This window comes from Ctenocephalides felis, unplaced genomic scaffold, assembly GCF_003426905.1.
Source record: "Ctenocephalides felis isolate EL2017-DRISC unplaced genomic scaffold, ASM342690v1 CF-g0.4_SCAFFOLD_01170, whole genome shotgun sequence".
Taxonomy (NCBI): Eukaryota; Metazoa; Arthropoda; class Insecta; order Siphonaptera; family Pulicidae; genus Ctenocephalides; species Ctenocephalides felis.
In genome coordinates, this window is record NW_020537324.1 from 30,775,962 (window position 1) to 30,792,068 (window position 16,107).

The following is a 16,107-nucleotide window of genomic DNA, read 5'->3' on the forward strand; positions in this document are numbered from 1 at the left end:
CCCGTCCTATCCTGTATTCAAGTCCAATGTAAAATCGAATAGAATATTGAAGTATCTTAAAAAGTAATGTTTATATGTAAATTTGTAAATATATTAGTCGAGTAATTTATTTCAAATGCTTCTAATATATAGAATTTATCGAGTTTTTAATTATACTTACGTGATGACTTATAGAATTGATTTATTATTGATAACAATTATCTTTAAATAATTTTGGTTCATCTTAGCATTACCAATAATATTAGTCTAGTTTTATTTTCATGTATTTAAGTGAAATTTTTTAACTGTTTTATATTCCAAAATTAATTTTTTTGCTTTCATTAAACAGTATGTTACAAACATACTTTATATCTGTAGTTATTTTATAATATAAATACAATAATAAGTGTGTCACATTTAATTCATTTCTAATATAATTTAAATAATAGTGTGTCACAATTTAATTCATTCATTTTGGGTTCTAAAAATGTATTTTATTTAGTGTGGACGTAACCTGTAATCAGTAGCTAACATAAATTCATAATATTTAGACCTATAATATTTCAATACTACCGTCATACAAAGTTTCATCAAAATCGCCAAAAAAATCGTTTAATTACGAAGAAACAGCCCGTCCGATCTGTACCAAAAACTAATAAACTCGATTCCCAACAAATATCTTTCGAATAGTTTTTGAATTTTTGAAATCGATTGAAAATTGTGGGTTAAAATATGGACGACCATTCTTACACTTTTTTGCTAATTACAAAGAATTGCTCAATCGATCGTAAATGGCTTTAAAATTTTTGAATCGGTTAAGCCGGTTTTGATAAACATTAACCATACACGCACATACACATACTTTTTCCAAATTTGGTCCCAACTTATTCAGAAGGAAATGTCAAGAAAATATAAATTAGCAAATCGCCTTTTTTCGCAAAATAAACTTCTCCTTCGGGAAGTTAATCAATACGTTATAGTTTAGATATATAAATTATATACAAATTTTACATACACAACAAAAAAGTTTCTATTCCGCTAAACTCTTGGAACAAGGTGCACCTTGAAAGGTTCCACCCACATTTACTTTACTATTATATCTCCAATATTATTCCTCCTACATATTCATTGAGAAACTTCTATTGTTTTATAATATATCATTTTATATTTACACGATCTATCTTTCAAACATCAAACAAATCACGTCGAACAACGTGAAACAAAAGTTTATTCTTCCGTCATGGTAGTAGAATATGTGGGTCGGTGGTGCATATATTACATCTGCATACAAATTTCTAACACGGCTTGATATCATCGAGATCCCATTTCATATTCATGGCTTTATTGAAGCGTGCCATTATTATTATATACACCTAACAGACCGAATAGGGGAAACCGGGGTATTGTAAGATGTTGGCATATATACTCCGGGTTATGATCTATATTAGTGCTTTGGTTCAAATTTGTTTTTCATTTACTATACTATAGTTCACCTTTAATCTGAGAATTGAGTTATGATAGTCTTAGAATAGTCAAATATTTTTTTGAATCTCAAAAATTGCTTTATTTTATAAACTACTAAAAATAAAAAATACAAAGTATTATTTATCTTAGATATTAGTATATCTCAGATATTAATAGAATAATAGGTCGACATTCCAGTTGCATAGTTATATAGGAAGCATTTATTCTGACCACGATTTTGGTCTTTCTTCTGAGGTTTTTATTTATGGCCGTTCTGAATCTTTTTAGCGATGATACCAATTCAAAAATGTATTTTATTTTAAGATTACTTTCATTGTTTTATTCTACTTTTCTACTTTATTTTATTTTCAATATTTTTTGTCTTTTTTAATTTCTATAAAAAGACTGCCAAGATTTACAAAATTAATGTCATAATACAATTATTTAAAGAATTCTGGATTTAGGATTAAAATAATAGTAGTGTTACTTACAATTTTCAATTATTCTCAAGTATCTGATTTCAATTCTGCCTCAGATTTTAGCCATTGTAAAATAAAAAAATAGTTCCTTATTACGATGAGCTTTCGTAGAAAACAAAATTTTGATTTTGAATAAACTTATATCAATAAAGGCAAATGATTACGACAAAAAATAATAAACTCCAACTTAATATAAAGCTTTCTATCTCTGACTCACGACTAATATTCATGTTTATGTGATATTATCAATAAAACTATGTTTATCAAAATATGTTTATGTTTGACGAATTAAATCTTTCTAAATCGTCTTCTAGAAGTTTTTAGAAAAAGTATTATGGTAAAAGTAGGTTGTTTAGCTTACTTTATTATTTAGAGTTTTTACACTAAACATATACGTGCTATTTTTAAGCATATCAACACATGTTAATTAAAAATGTTTAACTAACATGTTTAATTAAGTTTTTAATTGCAAGTTATATCTTATTCAGGTATTTTTAAAATCAATAAATTATGTGCAAAATTATAATTAATATTTTAATTCTTTATAACTTTTTTATGTCAAATGGAAAACGAATGGAAAGAAATTGTATATTTGTATAGTTCCAACTTTCACTTTGATTGTTGTGTTTCCAATGACATGCATACATACGTTATTCAAGAATTTTCGCATAAATCTCATATTATCTTCTATATATATAAAAATAAGTCGGGTTTTCCTTCCTGACGAAATAACTCCAGAACGCACGAACCGATTTCGACAATTTGCATTCGTTGAAAAGGTCTCGGGCTCAGCAAGGTTTATAGCTGAAAAAATTAGTTGTGCATGGCATCGTGCCTTAATGCAAGCTGCTGGAACTTCACGCACCGTAATTAAAAATTCGAGTAATAAAAATAATCAATAACTGTTTTAAATAAACTCAAATAGATTATCTTCTATATATATAAAAATAAGTCGGGTTTTCCTTCCTGACGAAATAACTCCAGAACGCACGAACCGATTTCGACAATTTTGCATTTGTTGAAAAGGTCTCAGGCTTAGCAAGGTTTATAGCTAAGAAAATTAGTTGTGCATGGCATCATGCCCTAATGCAAGCTGCTGGAACTTCACGCACCGTAATTAAAAATTCGTGTAATGACATTAGTGAGAATTATCAGAATTATGCTTGTTAAGTCAACAGCAATTCTTGCCGCAAAGAATAATTATGTACACGCTCTGAATTTCACTATTCAATCAAAAATTGCTGGCGATTTGGTGACATACCAATGATTCTGACTGGTCTTCCGTTTGACTTCAAACGATTGCAATATCCAGTTCGCCTTGCGTTTGCAATAACAAGTCGCAAAGCCAATCGCTTAGTGTTTGCGGGATAAAATTTCTAATAGATTATTTAGAAAATCATTGTTTTTCACATGGGCAGTTGACGTTGCCTGTTCACAAGTTGGAAAACCATCCGCTTTGTTTGTGTTAACGTCAGAGCAAAAACAAAAATGTGGTTTACCAAAGATCACTTCTATGAAACGGATAATTTGCGGATTCACTATCATTTACTTAGAGAAGTTCAACTAAAAAACACTTCATTTTTGTAATCAAAATAAATTCGTTACTGTTGTATAATAAAATCAAATTTTTCTTTTTTAAAATATAAAACAAACAAAAAATTTCATCTTTCTCACGAACCATTTGGTGGCGAAACGGAGTTCGCCGGGTTTGCTAGTATTTTTATAAAATAATAGTATACATAAAATTAATAAAATTTGCGCATTTCTCATAGAAATTTTTTAGTAATGTGACTAACTTATAACATGCAATAACTCTACTAATATAAAATCGAATGCTTGTAAAGTTGAATATTTTATAATTCTTGGAGCGGTTTTCATATTTATAATGTAATCGCAAGAAATCGAAAATAATTTTTTACATACCTTCACGTTTCAACGATTTCTGAGCATGTTTGCATACCTTAAAAAAATTGATTTCTGTGTATATGTAATATGTATGTATGTTTGTGGGGATACAAATATATGAGAGTATGGATCAATCGATTTGAATGATAAAAAAAGTATTTAATTTCTATTGATGATAAGACGTGTTGATTAGTTTTGGGCAAAGGCAGTTCAAGCTTTTCTAAGATACTGGGCAAAATGTTAAAAAATGGCACTGTAGGTTTTGCGAGTATGGAGCTTCTAATTTTTTTATTATTTATTCCATATATATAACAGAGTTATTTACAAGCTTCTAATTTGAATGATTTAATAAACATTTCATTTGTATTGGCGAAATAGAGAAACGGTTTTGGTGATCGGTGATCCGAACGGAAAGCGGTTTCGGTGATCCGATAAAAAATATAAAAATTGGCATTGCAAATGGCATAGCAAAAATGCATTTGGTGGCCAAAAATGATCATTTGACATATGCACAGTGAAGTAACAGATATTTTATAAAGATTTCAATAATAAGTACAAATTTTCTTGATATTTCTTTGGATTTTGTACTGAGGTTTATAATGTTCACCACTGGTTTTTATACTTCTTTTTATGCTTTTATTTCTTATAGTTTTGCTAGTAATTTGAGGTAATCATATTAGCACTTAAAATCAGAATCTGTATTTAAATTATTGACATTTTATCGACAACAAAGCTCGTGTCGGTTTGGCAGTTTTTTTACTAATGACAATGAAACATAGTTTTCTCCTTAACTAAAGCAGCTACATTACTTGAATATAAACAGTAATGTTGAGAAAGCTCTAAATATCATCGTGACATCATAAATAATTTTATCAACTAGATCGATTGGCCCCGTTCTCCCCTATCCATCCTCACATAAGGCAAAGTGAGTATGAGTCGCTAACAAGAATTTATAATTAGCGAACTTTTCATTTTGAATTCATCTCCTCTGAAAGCAGGCGCCGAGCGGCTCAAGTTGTATAGTGGCGCCGTTCCCTGTATGCGTCCTGTTATTGCATAGAATTTTGTTGGGGAAGGTATGGATATGGAAGGAAGTCTAGCATTTCGCTCCGGCATAATATTCAGCTATGCATAGCTGAATACATTATTTCGACTATCAGAAAGAATAAGAAACTCGGCGGTATTGAATTTTGTTCGAAACTGGAAAATGGAAATAGCCAGTTTTATGCTGTTTATTAAGATTGCGACGCTCAATGCTTTATTTAGTGTTTATTTTGCTCCCGAGTTCTTCGAATGTTTACGTATTTATTAAAAGTATCGCAATGATATTGTTTCTACAGACGAATGTAACAATGGTGTATAGACATAGTAACTTTCATACTTATATACAGTGGTGTTGTCGAGCCGGAACGCGCCGGAACGTCGTTCCGGCAAATCATTTTTGGGGCGGAACGCGTTCCGGCAAAAAAAGATATAAAAAAATCGCTACATACAGAAAATGATTTAATAAGTATATTTTATAAATTATTATTCAACTAATTCTTATTAAATGTTATTATTGTAATAAACGTCGTTCCAGCAAATTATTTTTGGGGCGGAACGCGTTCCGGCAAGAAAAAATATAAAAAAATCGCTACATACAGAAAATGATTTAATAAGTAAATTTTATACGTTATTATTCAACTAATTTTTATTAAATGTTATTATTGTAATAAACATACATACATGTGCACAAAATGGGTTTTGTAATAATTTTTGTTTCTTTCCTTTTCGAACGGAACCGGAAAAAACATGAAAACTGGTTTTAGAACCGGTTTTTAAATTTTAGCGTTCCGGCAAAAATATTAGCACAACACCACTGGTTTTATCAAAGTCGTTTTTAATTTAGTAACAAATTGAGGTGTATGAACTGAAATATCAATTACAATACAGTAGTGTATTTCAAATTTCACATATGTTACTTTAAGACCGAAAAGTGTCCGACACCCTAATATTGCGGATATAAGTTGGACTTGTTTCGGACATAGCGGGCGTTAGTCGAATAAAATAAATAATTTAAGACATTCATATAATGTAAATTGATTGTAGCGAAAAAAGCAATTCTATAAATACAAAAGCATAAGAACTCTTTTGCTTTTAATTAAATTAAAAAAAATAATATTTTAATAATTCGATGAATTTTTTGCCATCTAAGGCAAAAATATAAGCCGTTCGATCGCTTGTAAATTTTTACAATCCAAGATCTATTGGTAATTTTTTTTAATCATTGTTTTATTGACATTTATTTAGTGGTAAATTAGTTGACAATTTATAGCAAAAGAGTTACCCTGATAGACTTATGGTCTCAATTCATAGAAACTTTGATCTTTTGAAAATCTGATGAAGGTTCTGTGGAATTGATGATCACTCGATTATTTTAACCTGGTAGTAGATTAAAAAATTGTACTCCTAGACTAGTAATTCCCAACGTGGGGCGCTCGCCCTACAGAAAAATCTATTTTTAAATTCAGAGGGGCGAGGCAAATTAAAAATTACACGACTTCAACCCACTTGCTTTGGGTGATTTGAATATAATTTGTAAATACTGTTAAAAAATTGTTAAACATGTTATGATCGTTGTTTAGTCTAAGTAAGCACAGGATGCATGTGCAAATCATATAATTTTTCCATATATATTTCCATAGCTTAGGTAAATACGGATCCCTTTTTAGGTCTAATGCAAACTTTCTCAATATTACGGATTATAGAAAAGTTCCAAATTCTGTATATATTAGTCTGTATATTTATAAATTGCCATACCTCCCAAACAGCGGTATAATAATTTTTATATTATATTTTTAAATTTAGAATTTTTAGAATTCAGTAAGTTGCGAGACTAAGAACACCTTAAGGGGGTATTCTACTGTAGAAGCATGAATTTTGGCCGGTTTTTGAAGCGCTGTATAAAGGAAACAAATTATATTTTTACTATCGATTTTTTATGATTTGTTTATTGATATTTTATTATTACATAAAAAAAATAATTAAAAAAAAATAGAATTCACAAAGTTATGAGCAGTCAAAGTGGGGGCTCAAAAAAAAGAGGGCGTCCTGGGGTGCATGGTTCCAACCCTCCTGGTGATCCGAAACATAAAAAATAGATGGATTCTTAATTATTATAGATGCCGCTATCGTATGAACCTTGGATAAGTTAAAAAAAAATTTTTGTTTGAATGGCGACAGTTTGAAAATTTTTTTCATGTTTTTTTTTAACAATTCCGATTTTTTAAAAATACTAAATGAAAAGTTATAGTTTTGGGAAAGGTCCATGCGATAAAGCGATGTATGGAGAAGATCCTCTCCAAATTTGAAGTAAATCGGTTCATTAGAACTCGAGATATCCTTACCGCCAGCTCGAAAAAAGTAGTTCCGAGAAAAACGCGTTCAAAGTTTTGAGACTCGGTCGGACCCAAACCGAGGCCACGTCACTTAAACGGACATAACTCAGGAACTAATAGTGATTTTGAAAAATCCTTTTAATGACATATTTCTGAATAACTAAACTTTGAAAATATGAAAAAAAAAATTTTCGATTTTTTCAAAATTCTACAGTAGAATACCCCCTTAAGAAATTCAGCTCGCAAAAGTTACTCAAACATTTAATAAAATTTATAGTTCTATGTCTATTGTCGCATAGTGCACACATTCGTTTAAAAGTGCAGTAATTAATTTTTTATGAAGTGATAACGGCAAAGGCAGCAGTAAGGTGTAATCGACGCCTTAAAGGATATTTTAGATATTTAATACCGAGATCAAATTTCTTATAGAAAAAATAATATTTATAAATTAAATCTTATATTTATTCGCATTTCTTATACGCTAACACCTACATCATAGGTTCCTATTCGTGTATTTTTATAGCCTTACGTATGCCTATACGTTGCATTCTATACTACACGCCTTACATCTATACCATACGCTATATTTCATCATATACTCTCAAATCCCTACATTGTATACCGAATACACCTAACCTATATCTACTATATATCCTATTACCTATATTTTTTTTACACGCTACATTAACCCTACCGAGAATCGAACCCGGGTCCGCCGCGTGGAACGCGACGACCTTAACCACTACACCACCGTAACGCAACAATCAACCGTCTTTTTTCGCGTGTCGTCGCGCGCACCTCAGTATTAATTATCTAATTAATTAGAAAATGACCCGCGGAAACAACAGTGCGTCCCATATTATATTATTAATGGGGGTACCTGATAGGGTAGTGGTTAAGGTGCGCGACTTCCACGCGGAGGTCCCGGGTTCAATTCCCGGTATAGACAATAGATAGGTAGAGATAATACATAGGGCGTAAGGTAAACCTATATAATATAGGTGAATATATAAATTAGACAGTAGTATTTATAAGAAGTAAAAGGTATGTAGGTATATAATAAGTTAATGACGGTATAGGTATCTCTATGATATACAATAATATAATATAGTATGATAGGTAATAGGTTATCATATTATTAGGTTAAGTCTTATAAAGTATTGTAATAAATCTTGAGTACGTTTATATCATAATAAATACATGTAGGTTTTAATGAATACAAATAATACCAGAATAAATATAATTAATGTCATTGAAGAATATAAATTATGTATTCAATGATTCCCTCATACCTGTACAATTTAATGTATAGGCTAGCTGTATATAATAGAGTTAATTATATAGCAAGTCAATATATTACATTTGTGAGGTCTTATCGAAATATATCAAATTTTTTGAACCGGATTTTAAATTTTAGCGTTCCGGCAAAAAAAATATTAGCACAACACCACTGCTTATATATTTCAAAATTTATTCAACATATCGAACTATTCGCACTTATATATATTTTTATGAGCAAACATAAGACTATTCAAGAACAACTTATCTTTTCACTTTTATGAAGCTAAATCAGTTTTCAGTTCTGAGATTTTATAGATGCAAGTGCCATTTTGTCTTGGCAAGATCGAGAAACATTCTGATACATGTAAATAATCGACATTAACACACGAATTGATATTTGGTAAATTTCAAAATTTGTACGTGGGAAGCTTTAAAGTTTGACATAAATCATTATTTCAAACTTAAACTAGTGGTTTGTATGGCATAGTGCCTTAAGGCAAATTGCTGGAACTTCCCGTACCGTAACGAAATGTTCGAGAAATATTAATGTTTTCAAATAGATTATTATAAATAAATTATTGTCTAATATTTATAAGGAATATAAACTGAATTGCAAAGCTGAAAATATTTGTTTAAAGTATATTAGAACTTAAGTCCGAATTACAATTAAAATCTGATCTTTTTTCGATATACAAACAAACAAAAATTAAAAAAAATTTTTTTCCCAAAAGCAATTATTGTATTAAAACAAGCAGAAAGTTCTTTAAATCATTCAAATCGGACGCTTAGTTCTCTCAAAAACTGTCATTTTTTGCACATTTAGCTCTGTATCTCCGAAGCGCCTGACCTGACTAATCAGCACATCTCCCTATCAATAAAAATCGAATGTTTTTTGAACCATTCAAATCGGTTGATCCGTGCGCCCGAAAACGTGGACGAAAAATTGTATCCATACATACATACACACACGCACACATATACATTTTATCTGAGGTATGCCAAAATGTTCAGAAACCTTCAAAACCTGAAGAAATGCAAAAATTTTCAATTTCGATTTTTGGACGTTTACAATAACTTACCCTACGGGAAGTAAATAATTTTCAATACATCTTATGACGTTCTTTATCATCTCATGAAGTCTATGATCAAGAAAGTTCTATCAAAATTGTTCGCAAATCGAAAATTACAATATACCATTAGTGAATAATGGTTTTAGTAATCTGTCATCATTGCCAGAAGCTAGAATGCCAACCCAAAAATTTTGTCAAACTTCTACAAGAACTATCCTTCAAAAATTATAAAAAAGCTTGTAAATTTATTATGACTTATTAGAAATTGGTTTGTTAGTAAAAATTAAGTGATGAATCACAAGAAAATGACTTTATACCAAGAAATTGTTTTCCCTAATTAACTCAAATTATATGCCTGATTGAATGCAACCAGACCATGATCAAGAGGGCTGTGCTGGATTAGCAAACCACTTAATTAAATTAAATATTCTTGGTGACTATTATTGAAATAATAATGGGTGGGCAGATCCAAGAGCTGAGTTAAATTCCAACTCAATTTGAGAAAGAATCATGTGAGAGATGTCCCATTGCCATTTCACACCGTGGTGCCCAAAATGGGCTATTTTTAATTGGAAATATATTTTTTTTTATCAATATTATCAAATGAATGCTGCACGATGTCAGAGCGAGGTTCGAACTTACGACCCCGTTCAAAAAAGTCCGTGAACTTAATCGTTGTTACACCATGGAACACCCACAGTTACTGCAATATTCATTTTTTTCTTTTTAGTCAAATTGTGCGTGTAAACATGAGTAGTAGGTGTACTGTTATGCTCAGTAGTATATATTATTTATTTTGATTACAATTTATGAATAAAAGGACCAAAAAGTAGTTTTTTAAAGGAAATTCTAAAAGTAAATTATAAATATTCTTATATTCAGGTATAGAACAAAATTTTATTTTACTTTCATTGTAAATTGCAATCTGTCTTCTTATATTGAACATTTAGTGATCGGCTTATTACGCTTAATTGTAATGGCTTTTATAAGGCTAACCTGTGGCGAACCTTATACAATTGGAAACAAATCATGTTATAACATAATTCAGTATATAAAGAACTTTTCATAAAACAAACTTAAATCTAAATGTAATTTAACTTAATAACTAATCAGTTAATTCCAGTTTAGTCCTTTTAAGTCAAAAAGCTTGGCTTGTATTATATAATTCTTCTGATAATTTGTTAGGATGATTGATGATTATTTTCTTGTAATTTTAAGAGAATTTACTTATTCTCTCTACTACAGTAATCAAATTTGTGTCTTTTTGCCTGAGGCAGTAGAAAATATTCCTTCGGAACTAAGATTGCTGGCTCCAGTATCATATTTTGATAGTATGAAAATTGTTATTTTTGGCTAAGTGCCACAGTTGCAGTCCGTATCTAGTTGAATATTCATGATTAGATAATTTCTTGAATATAAATCATACAGTCATAGTTTGACCTAAAATAGCCTTTCTTGAATCCTCTTGAAGTAAAAAGCTCGTGGTTGCATATTGAATTTCTCTAAAAATCTACATTTGTTTGTGTACTTGAACGATGTTATAATAAACATTTTACATTTTTACGGAATACTCTTTATAATTATAAATATTAACCTTTTTGCTATAAGAGTTTTTCCACAACGACATATTGCAAGATATTTCTGTCATAATCAATAAAAATGTGTTGAGAAATCTAACATTACACTTCTAGTAAACTAGAAATTACAATAAAATACTAGAATTCTTAATAGTATAACTTATAGTGATGAATCTTGAGAAAAAAAAGCAGACACAAAATGTCGTCTATGGACGATAGCTATACACACAGCACGTTGTGCGTGTGTCATCCATAGACAGCATTCGTAGCAGAAGGGTTAATCTTAAATTTAATATATAAACACAAATATTTTATATAGGATCATTATTTAATTCATGAAAGAGGGAAAAGTGATGGGATTACAAAATGCAGTTCAAAGTAATATTTACCAGGTAGATTAACGTTATAAAAATATCCCTTTGGCATATCGAATAAATATAATTCTCTTCCTAATACTATAGCATTTACTAGAAATATAATTACAAATATATTCAATCGCATGTGTAGATCTATATCAGAGTAGGTATTTAAACATGTCGGCTTATGAATGTCATATATTCGCATTCGTAACTCAGGGTTATGCGTAACATGCGCTCGTAGCTCGTAGGTCTGTAGGTACGTTTTGTACCTCGGATAAGATTAAATTGTCTGTCATAACTAAATCGTAATGTAAAGTAAATTAGATATATATGTGCGACAGACGTAATGAAGCTGTCGAGGGCGAGACGGCGCAACGGCCCCCAACAGCCCCATAGAGGTAGCCCCCCCATAGCCCAGCAGCTCAGTCGGAGCGGCTGTCACTGATTGTGAGCGGACTGAGCCATTAAACATGCACAAGAACGCCTCTGACGTTCCGGTATTAATTTTGACATTCCACGTTGCCAATTTGTTAGGCACTTTATTAAGTGATAGCGTGAAAGAATATATTTCATTATTGCAAAGCTAACTGACAGTTATTCTATTGAGTAATGAAGCAATTACAAGTTTACACTAAACATTTAATAAAATATTTTTTTACAAATTATAATATATTATTATATGTAATATTAAGACAAGGATTCTACATGAGTAAGAGAAATATTAATGGACATTACCACGATTCGTATTTTGTTATGCTGACGATAATTTATAACCAGTGGTGCATGGCATTGTGCCTTAAGGCAAATTACTAGAATTTGCCGTACCGTAATTTAAAAATTTAAAAAATTTGGAAAAAAAAATTATAATTATTTGCGACTTCTTTGAACATTTTTGAAAATTTTTGAAAAACTTGAATATTGAAGAAATGTCTGAAATTTCTTGAAAACTAAATTTTTCAGATTTTTTTATTTAATTTTGAAATTTCTTGAAGGTTTGATCACAATTCATAAACAATGAAAAAAAAGTAATAAATGAGTACAATTTTTTAATTGAGTTTTATGGTGTAGTAGATTCTACACTTTATACTGTAGAGTATTCATATTGCTTTTATTACCTAAAATCAAAAGCAGTAGTTTCTACTAGAACAAATTACTTCAAATTGTAGTGACCTGCACAAATATTAGTAACGTAAATGTATTTAATTTTTTGATAGTTATACCTTAATCAAAAAGAGTATAGGGAATTATCTATAGTAAACGCATACAATTTTTCGATTAAATTTTATATTGGGTTGTGTATTCAAATCGCTTCTTTTATCTAAAATATAAATAGCAGTTATTAAAAAAATATTATTAAAAAAACTCACTGTTAACTATAAGTTTTTCAAAATGCAAATGTAGTTATTTATTTCAACTATTTTACTCTATTCAAAAAATATAAGAAAACATCTAGTTGAACGCATACAATTTTGCAAATAAATTTACAATATTTTTTCTATATATCATTTATTACCTAATAAACAGTAGGTTTTATAAAAATAATTACTTCAAAACGATCTTAAATGTGAAATTATTAGCAAATACATCTATAGTGAAATGCATACAATTTAGCAACAAATTTTTTATTTGAGTTTTTTATTCATATCGTTTTCAATACTTATAATATACATAGTAGGGAAAACTGGGGGTACGGTTGTTCCACTTTTATTGTAATCAGCCATAATTTTGTTAAATTACTGGTTAGCTGGAAGAAAAGTAAATTAAATGGTAATTTGAACATTTGCCTACATTGAAATAGTGAAATACTGTCCTTAATACGATGTAGTCATAAAATCATACAAAAAGGGGCCAGTGGCACAACAGTCCACATCCAAGGGACGGTTGGGGTCAGTAGTGACGGGTATAAAAATAGTTTAAAGACAATAGGTATAAACACAAAGAAGGATTATAACGGTTTTTATTGTAGTTTATAACATTAACATGTAATAATAATAAATATAATAACACTAACATGTAATAATATGTAACACAACACAACATAAACATTTAAACAAAACTTATGAATAAAATATAACAATATATAACAAAAATAATTTTTTAAGCAAAGTTAATAAGAATGAAATATTTGTGATTTTTCCCTATATAGAAATTCTTCTTTCGTATTTTATCTTAGTTATGTTGGATTTGTTTTATATGTTCAATCTTTACTCGAGAAAGAAAAGAAATACATGTCACAACCGTACCCCAAAATATCTAAGCTAACTTATCTAAGCAAAAACTAATTTCTGGTAGACAATCATTGATAATAAATTTACAGTAAAATAGCAAACAAAGTGATCTGTATATAATAGTTATGATTAAAAGAATATAAACATGAAAACTTACTTTTGGCTCTTTATAAGCAATGCGGGTTACAGATAATGTTAATATAACGCACTGACTGAAAACAATAATAGGAACTTCTTGGAATAATCATTCTTTATCTTTCTTCCTTTAGACCCCATCTCAAAATCAGTATAGTTTAGCTTTTATAGCAACTGTCCCTACCACAGCCTGGCACAACGGTACCTAGTTTTCCCTAGTTGATTTTAGCTTTTAACAGACTCAGTTTAATGCAAAACTTGGCTAAATATACAGCTATTAAAAATATTAAATAATATCTCTAGTGAAACACATAGAATTTTGTATTTGTGGTTCTATAACGTTTTCGTCCCCGCTCTGTTCAAATCATTCAACTAAACCATTGTCTACGATTCGTAGAGCAATATATTTGCTTTATTATCCATTAGAGTTGTATATCCAGCGTTCAGTATCAAATTGGATCCATCAGCGTCTAAACGATAATCAAATCTCAAACGGCGTTATATCTCGACGCAGAAGTAGCTTTTGCGCGATGCACAAGTTCCTAACTTTGCAGTTCCAGAGCAGAGCAGATACGATGATGAACTGCGTATCAAAGTGTTATTTAGTTCAGTTACTTGGTTACCTGTATGTAATATATGATCGATCGATTCGATCCTGAAACTAACTGGAACTGAAACGTAGTTTTAAGGAAGTTTGAGAGCCAAAAGTTTAAGCTATAAATTTTGTCCCGTCATAAGATGAAAATATTAATTGCTATGTTAGGACAAAAATTAGAAATAATGACGCAAGCATAAAAATTATTAGTTCAGTTCTTTTTTTGTTTTTTTCTCTATCGTTTATATTCATGTCTTGGTATCAACACACTAAATCCATAAAAACAGTTTCTATTTCTGCAACTATTATATATTTCAGTTAATTACTTTTTTAATTATCAAACAAAATTTGAATGTTATAAAAATAAACAAAAAAAACAAACTCCCAAACAGAAAATCAGAATTGTCAATTTACAACAGTATACTTATATACAAGGCGATAATCAAATCCGTGTGGATCTACGGAATTCAACTTTGGGAACACCGGGGCATATGTTAATTTTATTATATTTTTTTTCTTTTGTTTATTTTTTCATTATTATATTTTAATTACCTATAGTAGATATGCCACTTGGGGTGGGGAATACAAAAAATATTAGTAATAAAACATGTCAAACAATCAACTTTGTGACTATGTTAAGGAAAACTTCCAGCTAATTCGTCATTGTAGAAACTTTTTTCTCTATTTTTCAAGAATTTTAAAACTGGTTCTTTTGACCCCATATGCGGAGTAAAATGGGACAGCCATTGGGCAAACAGGTCCAATGTCTAATGTTTATTTCTAAAGGGATTTTACATAATAATATCTACATTATTCAATCAATAAATTTTATTTGTACTTTTTTCATAGAGATATCACTGTATATGATCTTGATCTGGTATTTCTTCAGAAAAATTTATCAACAGAGTTGGAATAACTATTTTTTTAATTTATCTCTTGTAAAAATGTTTTTTGAACTGAATTTACTTTTTTAACTATTTTCTATATTTATACCTTTGCTAGGGTAAAGGTTCAGTTGGTCCTTTTTACCCCACCCACATGTGAGCTATTATGAAAGTTATATGAAAGATTCTATTTAAACTAACTTAAAAATTACATCACATCTTAAAAACAGTTGAATAACAAATACTCAAATGTTATATTGAGACCCCATAAACTAAACGCTTCCAACGAAAGAAAACACCTTTTTAATGTATTTTGTAACATTGCCGTTAATTTTTTGATAGCAAAGTCGTGAAAATCTAAGTGGTGGCTGGTTATACTTCTTTCGCCCTGTACTTTCAAATATTGTTGTTAAAAGTACCTAAAATAACTTGGTTTCGAGATATTGATGGTGGACCTTTTTACACGCTCAATGATGAAAATAAATAATATGTGATTATCTAAGGTTACCACCAGACGCAGTTTTGATTTGATTTTGATGAATTTTTGTTTTTTTGAATAACTTTAACAAGCACTTAATATGTATTTTTTGGTTGTTATAATTTATTTTTGTCAATCAACCTTAAATGTCTTATTTACAAAATTGTTAAGTACGAAAAAAATGATATTAAAAACAAAAAAATGAAGATAAAACGAAACAGAATTAAGATAAAATAAAATAATAATAGCAGGTAATACAAAATAATAATATAAATGAATTATGACATGATGATGAT

General features: G+C 29.6%; 1 protein-coding gene across 1 annotated transcript in view; it reads left to right on the forward strand.

Moving 5' to 3' along the window:
• Positions 1–16,107, forward strand: part of LOC113367074 (discoidin domain-containing receptor 2-like) — a 118,186-nt gene that overhangs the window by 57,897 nt on the left and 44,182 nt on the right. The window lies entirely within an intron of this gene.